This window comes from Lissotriton vulgaris, unplaced genomic scaffold, assembly GCF_964263255.1.
Source record: "Lissotriton vulgaris unplaced genomic scaffold, aLisVul1.2 SCAFFOLD_919, whole genome shotgun sequence".
In the NCBI taxonomy this organism is placed as follows: domain Eukaryota; kingdom Metazoa; phylum Chordata; class Amphibia; order Caudata; family Salamandridae; genus Lissotriton; species Lissotriton vulgaris.
This window is the reverse complement of record NW_028251383.1, coordinates 460,461-479,322: the sequence shown is the minus strand read 5'-3', so window position 1 is coordinate 479,322 and position 18,862 is coordinate 460,461. Positions and strand designations below refer to the sequence as shown.

Genomic DNA, 18,862 nt, shown 5'->3' with positions numbered 1-18,862 from the left:
AATAATCACTTGCATTGTCTGGCTATGATTTTAAATGTATGCACTGATGTTTTTATGACTGTGTCGGAATCTATGTGACTGTATTGTACATGTTTCTTTTATGACCAAACGGTCGAAATAAAGATTTCTAAAGTAAAAAGAAATGATATGCAGCAGAGCAGTATGTGTAGTAGAATTGTGTGGCATGTTATTATGAGATGTTAAAATGAGTTGTGTGTAGTGGATTTATGCGGCATGGATTGGGATGTTGTGGCATTGTGTGACACATTCAGCCAGTTCTGATGTCTTACCCAACTGTAGGGCGATTGTGTCTGTCAAACTAAAGACAGTGCAACAGGGTAAAGGCTGCCGAAGTGTAGGGCACAGTGTGTGTGTGTGTGTGTGTGTGTGTGAGGGACATTCAGGGATCTTGTAGCAAAAACGCTACAAGATCTCCTCTGATAAATGCAACTGATGAAATGTAACCAAATCTATCAAAAGTGCCCTCCACAGTCCCCAAACATACTTTTACATTACTTGCAACTAACTGAAAACAACCTGTCACTTTTACATAAAGCAAATAAACCTGTTTACCGAATGAAAGCCGCATGCTGATCTCATTATGCATTTATCAGAGGAGATCTTGTAGCGTTTTTGTTTTTACGTTGGTTGGGACACTACGTGGGTAGCTAAGGATGGGGATGCTTGGGTAGATGGCTAAGGTGTAAGCTTTTAATTCATTTTTTTACAGCAACCCCTGACGAAGAACCCTATTGGTTCGAAACGCATTGGGTTTTATGGAATGCTGTTAAAAGCACACGTTGATGTAAAAGCTTGGATTAGCAACAGAAAACGTTTGAAAATGCAGAAATAAAATATCCAGTGAATTTTAACTGTCTCCGGATTGACTTTAAATACGCATGAAGAAAATGATGAGTACAATCTATTAAAAGAAACTGGTTTACTATGGAGCACCTGGTTTAAATAAGAAATATTGTATCACTTAGAATACTTCTTTTTCTCTAACGCAGTGCAACAGGAAAGGTCACAACTAGCGTCACTTTCTTTCAACACTTTTAGAAAGTTAGCATTTGCTTGCCTGACCATTTCAGCCCGCCTCTGCTAGGATGTGTATCTGCTGTCTGGTTTCTGTGTGTGACGGGGCTGGGGGATTCCAGGGGACAGTCTAGGCTTCCAGGTGGTGAATAGAGGGATTACCCCCAGGATAGGTGGGAGGAGTGCCCCTTGACTCTGAATAGGGCTGTGCTCTGCCACCACAATGCTGACTCCACCTCTGATGTGTCTGCCCTGCACCTTGAAGGAAGAAGCCAGAGCCACCACAACAAGAACAAAATAAATGGTGTATAAAAGTAGGAGCCCTGCTCCCAAGAAAGTAGATCCTGTTTCAACCACTAAGAACCTCTGCCCGACTAGAAGGACCTGGAGAAGCTGAAGGAGGAAGACTGTCCCTGACCTGGGGCACTGGCCTGCAGTAGGTGCCTTGCTGAAGAAAGGAGAGGAAAAGACTAGAAAAGACTTGTGCCTGAAACAATCTCCAAGGGCTTGGGCTTGAGCTTGCCCCCCTGAACTGAGCCCGGGACCATTGGGCTCATCCTGCCTTTGCCCAATGCTGCTGGGTTGTTGTGTTCCCCCCTCGCCGGAGCCATGATCTCTGGTGTGCCCTCGCCCCCTCCTTGGGGCGTGACGTTGGTGAAAGGCCGCCCTGCCTGGTGAGAGCCCTGCTTGAGTTTGAGCCGCTCTCCCTACGCTGCGCAGGGCCGCTCGCCCCTCTGCCACCTCGCCTGCCTTGGAGCGCGCTGTGCGCACCTCACCCCTCCCGCCAGAATCAGATCGGAGCACACTCTGAAGCCCCGGATGGCCCGTACGTTTGAGACGTACCCGGCCGCCCCGCTCTGCCCTCCTGCACCTGACAGGCCGCGCCACACCGTGAAGAGCCTCCAGTACGGTCCGTACTAGAGGTCCCGTGCTGCGCCTGCCTGCCTGGAAGCACTACACCACTGCAGACCCAAAGTTACGGTTCACCCCCAACGCACTGAAGTGTACGACTCGTCCGCCACAGAAGTACGCCTCGAACCTGTACTGTTTGCCACGAGGCGCGTATCACTTTGCAGAGCTGGTTTCATGTTTGTTGTTCCCAAACGCGGTACGAGTCGCACTGAAGCGTACGACTCGTCCGCCACAGAAGTACGCCTCGAACCTGTACTGTTCGCCGCGAGGCGCGTATCACTTTGCAAAGCTGTTTCCTTGGTTACTGTTTCCAACGCGGTACGAGTCGCACTGAAGCTTTCGACTCGCACCGCCCTGTGTACTCAAGAGCCTCTGGTCCGCTCTACACCGTGCGTCGCGCCCCCGACTGAAGTGCCCGCGAGGCGCGTACTATTTGGAAAGCTTTTGGTTCTATCCCCTTGGTACGAGTCGCACTGAGGCCGACGACTCATACCCCATTGCAAGCCAGCCGCGCCGTACGCAGAGTACCGCGAGGCGCGTGGGACTTGGTAGGGCCTCCCTGTTCTACTCGTACAGATCACGCCAGAGAGCTACAAAGCGCACATCATTGAACAAACCTTGCCAAAAGAACGGAATCTTTCTTTAAGTGTTGGGGGACCGTGTTTAAGTTGAAAGAACTTGTGAATTAGGCATTTTTAAAGAACTTGAAAGAACTCGTGAATTAAGCATTTTTAAAGAACTTGAAAGAACTCTTTACAGCTAAAGTACTGTGGCCTCATTTAAAAAACATTATACTCGTCTTGTATTAAGCGTGCATCTATCTATATATATATTTTTACATAAAGCCTATGTATTTTTATACATAAACTACGCCTGGTGTCCATTTGTGGTGGGTAGTTTTTATTATTGTTTGTGATCATAAATGCTTAACCTCTAACGCCCTGAAGTTTAGCCTTGTCTGCTCGCGCCACACTACCTAGAGGGTGAGCAGGGGTTATTCTGAGGAGTGAGTTCCTTAACCTGACTAGAGGAGAGGGTCCCTGCTTGTCACAAGTGCATACCTGTGCCAACCAGAGACCCCCAATTCTAACAGTCTCAGTGAAATAGGAAGCATGTTACAGAACATTCAGATCCTGTGCTGCCCTGGTCATGTGCAATTAAAAAAGCCCTCTGTAGAAAGTAAATACCAATAAAATTCTAAAAGAGGAGGCAAAGCAAATGAAGTGGCTGCACACATTTCTTTTATCAGCACGGTGCTTGCTTCATCGCTGCTGCACTTCATGAAACATTAAGTGCAGTGCCCTGCTCCATGCTGATAGAAGAAGCGCTTACAGAATGTGTGATTAAAAAAGGTTATGTAGAAAGCAAAGGCAATATTTCAAGGTAAAACCAAAAACCAGTAAGATGTTAAAAGAGGATGCGTAGCATACCTTTCTTTTATCAGCACAGCGCTCGATTCACGGCCAGTGCAGTTCATGAAACATGAAGCAGGGCGTCTGGCGGCATGCTGATAAAAGAAATGCTGTGTTGGAGTGAAGCACCAAATAACTTCAATCCATAAACACGAGCAGAGGGAAAACAAAAAAATAGTGCACACAGAGTAATATTATTAACAAAAAGAGTAGGAACACACGTAAAAGGGGCAGTCTCCATGGGATTCTCCAAACAAAAGTAGGCATTTACGAAGGGCAGTAACAGGAACCAGTGAAAAAGATGGGAGGTACTCAAAGTCCACATTGCACCTACAGCATGTCTCAAAGAGATAGGCATGCGCTGCCTAGGCAAGGCCTTAAATGATAGGAGTGAATGAAAGGAGAAAAATAGAGAGAAGAGAAGACAGGAAAGGAGAAAAGGAAGGAGAGAAGGAAAGGCCATAGAGTCCCACATTATAAAATCTATAAAGCTATAGAAGTGTTTGGGAAGGTCATAGCCTAACTTCAGAAGGTGCTTTCACCTTCTGTTTTGTGCATTATAGTTCTACCTAACCTTTTTTACTATATATAAAGGAAATTCATGTTCTTCTTAAAAGTGATAACTTGGATTGGGCATTGAGTTAATTGTGAATTATTTATTGTGTTTTAAAATACAAAACACGTTTTCTACACCTCTACTGTTTCCAACAGTAAGTCTGGACTGCTCGGCTTAGGCGTTTAAAAACACCTCCGGCAGAGTTCCTTGAGTGTCCAGCAATTTTAAGGAAACAGTAAAAATGTCAAAATTACTTTGGTGATCAATATATCTATTGGGGAGAGATTGGAGTTTTGTCTAGTGGCAGTTTTGACTCATCAAAGGTAGACAGGGTAGAAAGAACGTGTACCATGCAGATCCCAGAACTCTATTTTATGTGGAAGGCTCAGTGTGTTACTACTGCTTTTGTCACAGAGATCCTTTTGTTACTTGCAGTTCATAAGTTATTATCCTAATATAGCACAGTGAGCTATGAACTATCATCACAGAGCTGCATGCAAACTGCATGGTACAGGTTAGAATATTATGTTTTTTTCCACTGTCTTTCATGATCCTAATGTTGCTAAAAAGGGTTCATTTGGGTAGAAATGCAATCTTATTAGTAAAGCCAAACCCAAACAATACGTTCTAAATCCTGAGTTTGTGCTTCTCCAGACCAACTACTATTAAAATATACTGCCTACCAGCATGGATGACATGTGATTAGTACACCTTGTAGAACTCGATGTCTTAAGTAAAATTTTCTATAGACTGAACTACAATCAATCAATCAATATAGTCTTTATTTCGATTGACGCAATCATAAAAGACAAAATACATCTACAATTAAAAATGACTTGGAAAATTCATAATACAAAAGCTTTCATACATTTCCACGTACATCTAGACTTTTTTTTAAAACCACGGTTATATGAACATGTATTTAAAAAAATATGATTACGATAAATTCACAATGGTATAAAACACATAATGTGAAAACATAATAAAAATTATTTGATGAGAATGTATAAGATACTTAAAACAAGAAATAAGTGACAAACAGATCCTCCCTATCTTTTGTCAGTACTACTGGGCCCATATTTCGGCAAGGGATAGTCATTTCCTCGATAACGTTTACCAAAAATAATGGGGCAACAGCACCAGACCATGATGTCTAAAACCACATACACAAAGACTGGCAAAACTATTGTACCCTCAACTTATTAGCTCGGATAACCCACATCCAGCTCAAGAATTTTGCCACGGCAATCTCAATGGATTCCTGAGTGTTTGTCTTTAAAATCCTTAGTGCCTCCATAGCTAATCTTATGCGTAGGTTCATACAAATAGGTTTGAGTCATTTGTTCCCGGGTGACTTATAGGCTAGGAAACAAACAAAATATGTGCTAGTGTCTAAGTTTGGGCTGGACATGAAAAAAATGTGTCATCCGTTGGGGGGTGCCATCTACTAATAAGATCTTTCATAGGGAGTGAATCCACCCTGAACTGGTGGTACAACTTCCTATCTTTCGGTCTGGTGATGAGGTCCCAATAGGTTTCAAGCTTAATCTCATGTTTAAACTCAAAAAATTCCTTTACCAGAGTGGGCCTTGTGAGGGTTGAAAAGCGCTTTGTTTTAACCATATTCCAATATGCTGCCTTGAGATCCCTTTTTGATGGAAATAAATTGTCGGCTGGGTCCTCCCACAAAATACTCATCCCCATATTAATCAAGATGGTTTTTATGTTGTTTAACCAAGAGATCTTACGTGAGCAACCCAACACTCTAACTTCAGAGAGCGCCTTGGCATATAATGAAAGCTCAGGAGTAGTCCGAAGCCTTCTCCAGAATGCTATGGGTCTAAAACGGGCTAAGTCCTCTATGCTGTGACAACCCAAATCTAGATATAAGGGGATGAGTGGTGTAGATTGCGGGAGGCCTATTAATGTTCTCACAAATTTGTTTTGCACTAGTGCCAAGGATGATAGGTCCTCAAAGCCCCAGAGTTCAGCACCATATAGTATTGAGGTACTGATTTTAGAATTGTAAATCTTTAGGCTGGGGCAATAGGCTTAGTCTGCGAGAGCCACTGCTCTTTTAACAATACACCAGCTAATTGTAAGTTTGAGGGCCAGCATGTCAATTTGGGGCTTCCAATTTAATTTCCTACCTAGTGTTATCCCCAGGTATGTAAATACATCGGTCTGATCCAAGGGGACATTATTCATATACACTCTCCCTTTTATAGCTTTATGTTTGTGGAGCACCATAAACTTTGTTTTCTCCACATTTACCACTAGCTCATGGTCGCGGAAAAAACACTTCGAAGCGGGACAAAGCAGCTTGCAAACCCTTTTGAGTCTTTGATATTATCAAGGTATCATCCGCGAACATGAGCAGGGGTATCTTCATACCAGCTAATGTTGGAGCATCTGTAGGGTGAGTGGAAAAGTACCGGACAACCCTGTTGATGAATAAATAAAACAGGGTCAGTGCTAACATGCACCCTTGTCGAACCCCCTTAGAGACTCGGAACCTATCTGTGACATTGCCCTGCGTTCCCCAGCGGACTTGTGCATAACTGGAATCATGCAGTTTTACTAAAATGGCCAACAATTCCAATGGCCTCCCCATGTCCATAAAAGCTCTCCACATTTTAGTACGAGAGTCTAAATCAAATGCGGATTTGAGGTCAATAAAAGCTGCGTAGATTGAGCCCCCTCCAATAATAACTACCTGCCAATAGATGAGCACAAACCTAAAAACCTTGTCTATGGTACTCATGTAGGTTCGGAACCCCGCCTGCAGTGGTGTCAGAATATATGTCTCTTCTATCCAGGCCTGAATTCTACCTAAAACTAACCTGGCAACAACCTTCTGAATAGAGTCCATAAGGCTTATTGGCCTGTAGTGAACAATCTCCCTTTTTATATGTAGGTAGGATTTCAGCACCAGACCATGTGTTGGGAATAGGAGCACCACTGACTATAGCATTGGCAAGAATCTTTATGTAGGTTACACAGTGTTCTTTGTCAAACATGAACAAGTCCACTGGTATACAGTCAGGACCTGGGGCCCTACCTCTCGGAAACATAGGGTGGTGGTTGGGGCAGGCCATTGGAATAAGTCTGCACAACAATTATTAGCAGTAAACTGTGCCTCATAATGTGAAGCCAACAGTTCGGGAGCAACATGATTAATTGGTATCTGAGTTGTTTCGCCACTGCCCCATTTTACAAGCTGACAAAACTGTACCATTTTTTTCCCTTTACTGGCAAGCAGATCTTGCCAACAGGTCTCATTCCAGTTCTTCTTTGCTTGCAGTTGGGGTTTCTTATAACTGGCCCTTGCCTTTTTGATATCACCCATGACTTTTGATCTAATGGCCCTTGATATTAACGTATAAATGTAAAAATGTAAATTGATACTTGTATAGCGCACTACTCACCTGCAAGGGTCTCAAGGTGCTTGTACGAATACCGCTGTGGAACCCATCCTGGCTTTCCCTGTGAGGCGTCCACTCCTGAGCACCCCCAAGGTGGAGGCTAGGCATGTGGGGGCTGTTGTGGAGATTAAGCAAGCTATTGCCCAGAGTTACAGAGTGGGACTCCATGATTGGAATAGGCACCGAGGCGAGAATTATCAGGTCTGTGGAATTTTGAGCCCAAGACACGCCAAGGCGGGGAATTGAACCCTGGTCCCAGGCTAGACCTCTGCATCAGGGTCTGCCACTCTAACCATTGAGCCACACTTCTCCACTCCATTGATCCACACTTCTCCACTACGTATAGGCCTCTCTAAAAGATTTGTTATACCAGGAAGCTGCCTTTGCGCAGGATTTTTTCCTCTGTTTATTAGTTTTGATGAAAACGTTTTTTAGCTTCTTAAATAAATCATTGTTAACCTGGAGGACAGTAATGTTAATGTCCTCCTGGGAATCGCAATTATGGAGAATGGTAATCGAGCGAGCAACCATTGCCTTCATCTGTTCCAGATCCCCTTCATTGTCAAAATATACTAGCCCATCTGACTCTCTGTAACATACTCAGCAGCTCTATTATTAATATTAGATAAACCTGGTGCCTGCAGTAGTAGTTCCAGCGGGTTATGGTCACTATTGATCCACTCCTGCACCGACATATCCAAAAGTGATGCCCAGAATTCTACTTTAAGAAATATGTCACCTAGGCGGCGACTTCTCAAACCGTTGTTAAAGGTATGAGCGCCCTTTCTGTCAGACTGCAACCTCCTGTTAAATGCCCTAAGTCCTCTTTCCAGACACAACCCTTTTAACTGTAGTGCGGCCTCAGTCCATTTTTTGATGGGGCATAAATCTAATTGCGGAATATTCCACTGTGCATCCTCCTCTGTACTAAGGTTACCATCATTGTAGTCCAATGGCTCGAAGGAGCAGTTAAAGTCGCCTGCTATTATCAAGTTACATCTACCCGCTGACTTTCTAAAAAGCTATCGAGGAGGGTAACTACGTTGGATCCTCTGCCACCCGGCAGTCCCCTTACATAAACATTAATAATCAGAACATCAGGTTCTTGCGCCATCCGAAGCCGTCTGGCCATGATGTCGGACTATCAATGTGTACTTCCTCCACCATGCAACCAGCTTGCCGTCTAACCCAGCAGGTAAGTCCACCTAGGGGTCTACCTTTCTGGCCCCCCAGGGCAGCTTTTGAGAGGTTAAACAAACCAGGATGATAGGTTTGGACCAAGGACCATCTTTCCTGAAATAACCAAACATCATGGGTATCAATATAACCTGACCATTCAGTTGAGGTGATTTTGCAGGATAATCCGGCTATGTTCCAGGAAACTATAGACATGTGTGGGTTTGTATGCCCTTGAGTTGTGTTACTATTATATGCTTGGTGGTTATATACATGATCGTTATCCATAGCTACCAAGCTAGGAGTGCTAGATGGTATGGGAGTTTTTATAAGAGGTAGTTTAGTTAGACCTTTCGCATTCCAACCCTGTTCTCGTTTCCACCTCTTTTCGACAAGAACCCCCAGAAATATTTGGACTACAGGCATATACACCCAGCTCCTTTGATCCAACCCTAAGTTTAGACGGTCCAACAGGATCAAGAGTGAACAATCTTAAGTCAGACCCTGGCTGGCCTTAGGGTCTTGAGTTGCAATTAGAACAGGACAAACTGATGTTCCAAGTCAATCTATGTCTTCCAAGGAGGTAAAGATTTCAAAACGATTACTTGTGGTGACCGGATGATTGTATTGGCCATATGCTTGGGGTGCCCCCCTACTCTCACTGCACCAAAAAACGCTGTTTGGGTGGTAGAAAAAACCCAAGGGAAAGATGTTAATATCATCCACCTTAGTAAAGCAGTTCCGGCCCCCTCCAGTATATGCATGAACCAGGATTGGCGATCTAAAGCTTAGGGCCACACAGTCACTGGGTAGAGACTTGTATGATTTCCCGACCCAGGGTACTCTGCGAACCATTTTGAATTCAGAAAAAATATGATCTTTTATGCCAGTCCTATTACTTAGTAAATGTAGAGCTTTGTTCCTTAATGCTGACCAGTGCTACAGTGCATTAGAAGAGAGAATTGGAACATTAGCCAAAACAAATGTGTATGGTGTAGCTTCCAGGGGGATTGTAAAAAGGTAAGGGGCTTCTGAATGCTGGCAGCATGAAGCTGAGAGGACCATGTACTAATACCACTCTTCCCTTGCTGCGATGTCGATGGCAAAGATGTACCTCCTTGGAGTGAGTTAGTAGATTGGGTTACCTCTGGGATTATCACTATTGGAGGTGGGGGACAGCATGCATTGATTGAAGTTTCACTTGACACTATTTCAACTCACCCTCGCCAATAGTATTGCAGTCCCACCACCCTTCTGCCCATTAAGATTGGTTGGAGGGCTACTAAAAATACCCTGCTCCCTTTTGTTAAGTCTTTCTTCAATCTGGTTCAACTTCTTGAGTAGGGGATCGATCAGAACTGAAAATTTCAGTTCTATCCATTTACAAAGCTCATCCATATTAGGTGGGATAAGCGGATCAATAGTACCAGTGGGAGGGCATATATTAATTGACGTGTTTTTGGATTGTTGATCATAATTATTATCATTTGCAACTACCATACATTTGGCTGCTCTGGAAGGCAAAAGGTTGGACTTTGGGGCCCACTAGCGTTCCTTTTTTTTAGGGGCGCTTCGTCACCTGTAGCCTGACTGGACTTCTGACCCCTAGTGGTGACCATAGAGGTACTGGGAGAACGTACCGGGCTAGATGGAATAGATAACACTAAATCTGATTGTGCTGTAGGAGGCTGGCTAGAATGCAGTGTGGTTGCTTGGAAAATGCTATGCACCGGGCATAGTGCTAAGGATACACCAAGTAGCGCTTACACCATAGAACTGGATTCTATTCACATAAAAAAAGACTTGATATTTTATAAAAATATTTTTTTTTATTCAATTTCTTATTTTTCTTCTATATCATTAGTACATGATAAATTGATCCATATTCTTCACAATAAATTATTTCATATTTTATAAAAAACATACATGCATATATTTAACAATTTTACCTCTATCTTTCCCTAACTATTCAGAAACCACAGATAATCAATTGGTATGTTTAAGCCTAAGCAGCATAAGTGTCTTCAGTTATAACTTAATTTTCTAGGTGGAAATCGTTTGTGGCAGAGTGGGCTAAAGAAAGGTGATGGATTAAACCCAGATCAGTTGACTGGGGGTGAGTGCTTGTATTGTCAACGCTCCGTCCATCATTTCCTTTGGTTTTTCTTTGTTTGCCATAAGTTGGCAGGGTATGCTCAGACATGAGTCCCTTGCTCACTTTGCCACTGGATTCAACCAAACCAGGCTGAAGACGGCTGAAATGCCAGAAACCGGTCCTCGGTATCTTGTTTCTGGTCCAGGGAAGGCATGGCTTGGCAGTTCGTACTGGACTGTTCCCATGAGGCACAGGGTCAGACTGATTTGCATATGGCCATGTCTGAACTGGGGTGGCAGAGTGGGCTAAAGAACGGTGATGGATTAAACCCAGATCAGTTTACTGGGGGTGAGTGCTTGTATTGTCAACGCTCCGTCCATCATTTCCTTTGGTTTTTCTTTGTTCGCCATAAGTTGGCAGGGTATGCTCAGACGTGAGTCCCTTGCTCACTTTGCCACTGGATTCAAGCAAGCCGGGCTGAAGACGGCTGAAATGCCAGAAACTGGTCCTCGGTAGCTTGTTTCTGGTCCAGGGAAGGCATGGCTTGGCAGTTCGGGCTGGACTGTTCCCATGAGGCACAGGGTCAGACTGATTTGCATATGGCCATGTCTGAACTGGGGTGGCAGAGTGGGCTAAAAAACGGTGATGGATTAAACCCAGATCAGTTGACTGGGGGTGAGTGCTTGTATTGTCAACCCTCCGTCCATCATTTCCTTTGGTTTTTCTTTGTTCGCCATAAGTTGGCAGGGTATGCTCAGACGTGAGTCTCTTGCTCACTTTGCCACTGGATTCAAGCAAGCCGGGCTGAAGACGGCTGAAATGCCAGAAACCGGTCCTCAGTAGCTTGGTTCCGGTCCAGGAAAGGCATGGCTTGGCAGTTCGAGCTGGACTGTTCCCATGAGGCACAGGGTCAGACTGATTTGCATATGGCCATGTCTGAACTGGGGTGGCAGAGTGGGCTAAAGAACGGTGATGGATTAAACCCAGATCAGTTGATTGGGGGTGAGTGCTTGTACTGTCAACGCTCAGTCCATTATTTCCTTTGGTTTTTCTTTGTTCGCCATAAGATGGCAGGGTATGCTCAGACGTGAGTTCCTTGCTCACTTTGCCACTGGATTCAAGCAAGCCGGGCTGAAGACGGCTGAAATGCCAGAAACCGGTCCTCTGTATCTTGTTTCCACTCCAGTGAAGGCATGGCTTGGCAGTTCGGGCTGGACTGTTCCCATGAGGCACAGGGTCAGACTGATTTGCATATGGCCATGTCTGAACTGGGGTGGCAGAGTGGGCTAAAGAACGGTGATGGATTAAACCCATATCAGTTGACTGGGGGTGAATGCTTGTATTGTCAATGCTCCGTCCATCATTTCCTTTGGTTTTTCTTTGTTCGCTATAAGTTGGCAGGTTATGCTCAGACGGGAGTCCCTTGCTCACTTTGCCACTGGATTCAAGCAAGCCAGGCTGAAGACGGCTGAAATGCCAGAAACCGGTCCTCTGTAGCTTGTTTCCGGTCCAGGGAAGGCATGGCTTGGCAGTTCGGGCTGGACTGTTCCCATGAGGCACTGGGTCAGACTGATTTGCATATGGCCATGTCTGAACTGGGGTGGCAGAGTGGGCTAAAGAACGGTGATGGATTAAACCCAGATCAGTTGACTGGGGGTGAGTGCTTGTATTGTCAACGCTCCGTCCATCATTTCCTTTGGTTTTTCTTTGTTCGCCATAAGTTGGCAGGGTATGCTCAAACGTTAGTCCCTTGCTCACTTTGCCACTGGATTCAAGCAAGCCGGGCTGAAGACGGCTAAAATGCCAGAAACCGGTCCTCTGTAGCTTGTTTCAAGGTCCAGGGAAGGCATTGCTTGGCAGTTTGGGCTGGACTGTTCCCATGAGGCACAGGGTCAGACTGATTTGCATATGGCCATGTCTGAACTGGGGTGGCAGAGTGGGCTAAAGAACGGTGATTGATTAAAGCCAGATGAGTTGACTGGGGGTGAGTGCTTGTATTGTCAACGCTCCGTCCATCATTTCCTTTGGTTTTTTTACCTTGTGCCTACCAACAGCCCACACAAAGTTAGTTAGCTTAGCAGTCAAGGAGCGGAGCTATTTGAGAGGACAGGAATAGGGATAGTTTCCCAGAATGTACAAATAGCGCAGCAGACAGACCATTTAAAAAAAGGCCAATACGGCCCATGGGTTTCAATGGCAGATTGGCCCAGCGGCTGAGGTCACGATCACGCCACAGGTACGGCCACCCGAAGTTAAAGGCCCAGGCCAAATCTGGAAGAGGGAACATGTGAACCCCCAAATACTTAAAAGAATTATGCAGAGTAGGATATATGGATTCACCAAACCCATCTCAGAGCATCCCCCTATACCTCCACTAAGCATTAACCCGTAGCCTGGACGCCTAACCATACAGCCGACATGTCAGACAACGGGTCCACAATGGTTTTAAAAAAAAAAATCTTTTTAATTGATTACTCTCAGTACAATTTCTTACACAATTCTACATTAAAAATGAACACATTCTTTTCCTCTCGTAAATACAGCATATTATTTGTATTTACACAAACCCACATCAGCTGTTATTGTCGTACCCCTGAGAGTCGGCAATCCTTATCTTCATATACATTCCATTGCCCGCCTTAACAGTCCCTTGTAACGTACATGTTGGTTTAAATTCCTCTGTACATATTCCACTACCCCCATATTTTGTCCCATTTTCTTGGGCACCCTCTAGCTGCATAAGTTACCTTCCATGCCCCTGAGCACCAGTCTAAATCCTCTTCTCAGTCCCTAATATCCGGTGATCTAGATGCCACCCATTACCTGGCAATATTCAGTTTTGCCACTATAGCCGCTATTTTCAGTCAAATCATTACATAGTTGGGCCACTTTAACTCACCCGTTACACACAATATTAACCATCGTGGTTCTAGTGGGATCTCCTCCTCAGCGACTTCCACCATTATTCTTGTTATTTCCTTCCAGTATTGGTCAATATACCTGCTATCCCAAAGAATGTTGAAGAAGGAGCCCACCTCCCCACATCCACTTGCGCAGAATTGAGATGTCCTCAACCCCACCGGTGCAGCTGTGTCATGGGGCCTATATGACCTATGGAGGATAAGTAACTGGATTAGACAGAGCCTGGCCCTCACCAACACTTCATGAGGACTTTGCACTGCCTCCTCCCAGTCCTCATCTTCCAGGAGTCCCACATCTAATTCCCAAGCTCCTCTCAGGAGATCAACGGGTTAGGAGAGTTATATACTATTTTCTTATATGTTAGTGAGGTGGCTTTAATTTTCTTGTGGTCAATTAGTAGTCTGTCTTCCAATGATGAGTACTACGCCAGTGTTTCCTCTTCCATGATATATTTACACAAGGCGTGTCCACACTGCAGGTATTGAAACCGTTCTGTATCGGCCAAGTCATATTCTGATTCCAGTGTCTCAAACTGAATCAATGCATTTCCCCTCCAAATATCCTCAAGGCTATCAATTCCAAATAATTCCCATTTTTTGAATGGGGTCTACAATGTTGTGGACTTTTCAAGGACAGAAGCATATCATCCACATACAGCGCTATGCGGTCCTGAAGGCCAGTCCCTCAAAACCAACCCCAAACCTGGGCATCGCAGCATATAAGCTGCACCAAGGGCTCTATCACCAAAGCAAATAGCAGTGAGGACAGGCCGAGCAAAGCACTCCATCCGTAAAAACCCAAGAAACTGTATTGAACACTTTGGTGAAGCCAACTAGCATTGAGGCTAGTGGCGTGTTTACTTGCCTTATTCTTTATTTCAATCTTATTTTATATTTGTAATCTTGTTATCTTTGTTATTCTGTAATTCCATTGTGTGTGTCACAGTGTGGGTAACTTTGTAGGAATACTGAGCTGCAAGCTGTATGTGTAGCTCCCGCCGTAATGATTTTTCTACTTTTAACATTTTTAAGTCAATATTTCAAGTCTTCAAACCTTTACAGAATAGGCTGTAGATGGTTTCCTCACAAAGTGAGAATGGTAAAATTCATGGGAATTATTGTTCCCTATGTCATCTCTAATAAACCATTTCTTTTATCAGGGGACTTTAACATCCATAGTGAAAGTATAAAGAATGTGGACGCTCTCCAGTACCTGGCAGGCATGTCCTCCCTAGGTTTGGAAAAGATTAATACCTGATCTACCCACTCTGCAGGTCATACTCTAGATCTTATTCTCAATAACTCATCCCATATAACCCCCACCCTTTCCGGTGGTTTGGTCTGACCACTTTTTGATTAATTTTCAGATTAACAGTAACCAACTGATTAACACCCCTATCACTCCCATTGAGAATTGTGAGAGACAATGGTACAAGATTGCAGAAGACGCTTTCGCAATGGAGTTGATACCTAATACTTTTGATAAACCTGTGGATATTAATACAAAGCTCAACAAACTCCATCAAGCTACAATAGCAGCTATGGATAGTCTAACTCCACATGAGAAACAACAGTCCAATTCCCAAAGAAAACATGCAGTCAGGTTCACTCCAGTACTTCGTTGGGAGAAATTAAATTGTGAGAAATTGGAAAGGATTTGGCGAAAAACTCAATTGCGGGCAGAGAAGGAAACGTATAAAATGGCTGTAACCTTCGACCACAAGAACATTAAGATAGCTCGGAAAAAAACATATTTCCTTGGAATTAAGCCAAGCGCGCAGTTACGTCCCAATTGCCTGCACTAATCCGACCCCTGCCTCTCAAGCTTTATGTGACAATATTTCCAATTTCTTTGAAGAAAAAATCAACAAAATATACAACAAATTTTCTAGAGACCCCGGCTCGCCTCACTCGTTTCAGCTCCCAGAATGAAAGATGCCGTCTTAGCAGACTTTTCACCCTTGTAGGTTTCCAAAGTGGAGGAGTTCAGGTTCTCCTATCGACATTATGGCTGCTAGAATATTTGCCTTATTAGAAAAACATCTTGCTCCTTCAGTTTGTGCTTTACTAAAACTATCTCTAAGTGAGGGGAAATTACCCCATGTATGGAAAGCAGCTCAAGTGCTTCCAATTTGTAAACAAGTATTTGCAATGCAATAGGTCTTGCATTTGCGCAACTTTAAGCTATTGGCATTGTAAATGACAATGACTTTTATTTATGCTTTAAAACGAAAACAAAAATAAAAGGCATTGTTATTTTCAATGACCATAGCTCAAACTTGAGTAAATGCGAGGCCTATTGCATTGCAAATGCTTGTTTATATTCGGATGCTTAAAGAGCACAGGAAAGCCATGAACATGCCATGTTGCTGCTAAGACTGGAAGCCTACCATGAACATTCAGAGCAGCATCGAATAGTGGTGGGCTTGCGAAGTATGACAACGACACAGAGAAAGTTCTGCCCTCTTCTTTGGATTTAAAATAAATAAATAAACATAGGTGTTGATTAGTAGACTGGAAACAACTCTCGTCACAATAGTGATTTTAAATGGTAATAAAGCGCGTCCTAGTCACGTGTTGAAGTTCTGTGTTTATTTATGTCTGCCTCCTCAGTTTCAACTCGACACATGTAAAGTTACCCTTGTGGTTGGCAAACGTAAATTTTCATTTTCTTTCTTTAACTGGGGCCATTATATCAAGCTATTACTGGAATACTTACTATCTATTTGATTTTCTCACTACTCTTTCCGAGGAACCCAGGTTAGCATGGTTTGTTGCCACAACACACAGCTTTTCCATTACAATGTATAGACGTCCATCCAGTCAACTCGCATAGATACTTTGTACTGATTTTGTCAGCCCTCTAAAAGGTATCCTTACCTTAAGTATACTTAATTCTTTTTTGTACTGACTCTGAAATAATCAGCATATTTAGTTAAAATAGCCTTAAATTAAATGCCCAGCTAATCGTAAGAAGCAAACTAGTATGGATCCCCTAACTTGTTATCCCTTGTTGACTGTGGCTGTGAATTGGGTACACTGGAATCCTGCACCTTACACTTTCTCAGGCTGCGAAAATCACCATAGTGTAAACTGCAGATATCCCCCGCCACCCTTTTCCTTCCCAAATCTGATGCGTAGGAGTCTCTTGTGGACGTGCCATGGCTGAGAGTTGAAATGCTGCAGAGTCACTGAATGTGCTGCCAGTCTCGTTGTTCAGCGCCGCATGTCGAGGCTTTTAATTGATTCCGATCCCTTGGACAAGAGTACAGGCCTCACCTGCTACTTGTTTACTTGATTTTATTTCGCCTTATCCAAAAATACTGAAATGGCTGCAGCTGCTATCACTTCAAAGGCAGACGCATTGTCTGATATTGTTACAATGCACTAGAAGTTAAGTGAATTGCCAGAAGCAGAAAGGTGATTTATTTTTGTTTTGTCTGTTCAGTCTTTTGTCAACCTTTGACTTATCTGTAAATGTGGAGTCAAATAAGCTAGTTAAGGCCTTAAATGCTGCATTCTCTTAAATAAAGCACATTGGCTTTAAAAAACAAGCATGTGCGCCTCATGCAGCAGCAGGGGGGAGGAAGGGGGCCTACGTGATTCACTTGTGGGAGCGATAATTGCTACCATATAACAGCGCTTGCTCCCGCAAGTGAATCACTAAACGTGCACGCGTTGCCATTGAAGGCAATGGAACGCGTGCACGTTTTTGGCTGGCTAAAGGTCCTTTTGCCGATGCAACGCAAGCGCGCTGCGTAAGCGAGACCTAAAAAGCCAATGCCCCTTCAGCAGAGCTATCCAACTATCGGCCCATTTCCCTTCTTCAGCTTCTGAGCAAACTTCTTGAATGATATATTGACCTGAAGCTTATGGAACATATAGAATTCCATGCCTGCATGGACCACTAGATGTCTGGTTTTCGACCAAAATATTCCACCGAATCCACCCTCATTGGTGTCACGGACTTCATCAAACTTTCCTTGGACAATAACAAGGCAATACTGTTAGTGCTGTTGGACTTGTCAGCAGCCTTGGATACTGTATCCCACCATAAGCTACTTCAAAGACTCATTGAGATTGGTATTGAGGGGCCTGCTCTTCAATGGCTTTGAAGTTTTCTGGAGCAACGCACACAGACTGTTAATTTGGGACCGTTTCATTCTTTTACTAAAACTCTCACTAAGGGGGTGCTGCAGGACTTGTGTCTCAGCTCCACACTATTTAACGTGTACGCGGCCCCCTTTGCAAAAAGGATTATAGAATATGGATTTGTTCCCTTTTCGTGTGCGGACGATACCCAACTCCTTCTTTCATTTGATAACAAATTGGATGCGACAAACATCTTTTTGCTGAAGCCATGCAAGCAATTTCCGATTGGATGGCGAAGAATTTTCTCCAGTTTAATGCCGATATATATGTACCACTCCCTATCTATGAGAGATGATATAGCAACTACCTCAGGGACCTGCTTTTATATGCCGAAGCTTTAACGAAGAGTGTTTCTTTTCCTACCTCTATCAGTACGTAAGACCCTGATTCAAGCCCTGGTAGTCAGTTTTCTCGACTACAATAATGTCCTTTTGGCAGCAGCAAACGACGCCGCGCTGAACAGGTTGCAAGTTGTTCAGAACTCAGCAGCGTGTCTGGCTCTAAATATGCCCCCTGGAACTATATCTCTCCCATTGTTAAGACGCCTCCACTGGCTCCCCATTCATAAAAGAATTAAGTTTAAAATCTGCTGCTTGGTCCACAAAAGAATTAATGATACAGGTCCCATATTCTCGCAGAAAAACTTGTTCATTACCTGGCAAGCAGTTCATCTCTGCACTTTGGAGAGAAGGCTTTGCATGTTATCCCTCAGTTTCACAAACTTCGCTCGGGTGGCAAAACCTTTTCCTATCTTGCCCCTCGATACTGGAACTCGCTTCCTGTTCACCTACATAAGTGCCTGCATTTTCTGAAGTTCAGGAAACTCCTGAAAACAATTGATAGCCTGATCTAGTCCTCATACCTTCGTCTATAGCATGGAGATACCCCTCCGGGTGTTAGTCCAGCACTTTATAAATGTATCATTCATTCATTCATTCATACAAAGGGACAGAGTGATATCAAGGTCTGAGGCCCAATACAACGCCACATGGCCCCATCTAAAACAGTGGCGCGCGCTAAAGCCCAACATAAATCCATACTGATCTGAGTACACCAGATAAGGTAGGGTGGATAGCTTTTAAATTGTGTAAACGCTTTTACCCAGGTACTGTGTTACACAGAATTTCACAGGTTACAGTATAGTAGGTAAAGGTTTTGTTGTTGATCACCACCTATAA

At 43.8% G+C, this 18,862-nt stretch overlaps 1 protein-coding gene across 1 annotated transcript in view; it reads right to left on the bottom strand.

Annotated features, from left to right (window-relative positions):
* The window catches only part of LOC147662925 (uncharacterized), a 468,727-nt gene that overhangs the window by 44,290 nt on the left and 405,575 nt on the right, over nucleotides 1-18,862 (bottom strand). The gene's annotated exons all lie outside the window — the stretch shown is intronic.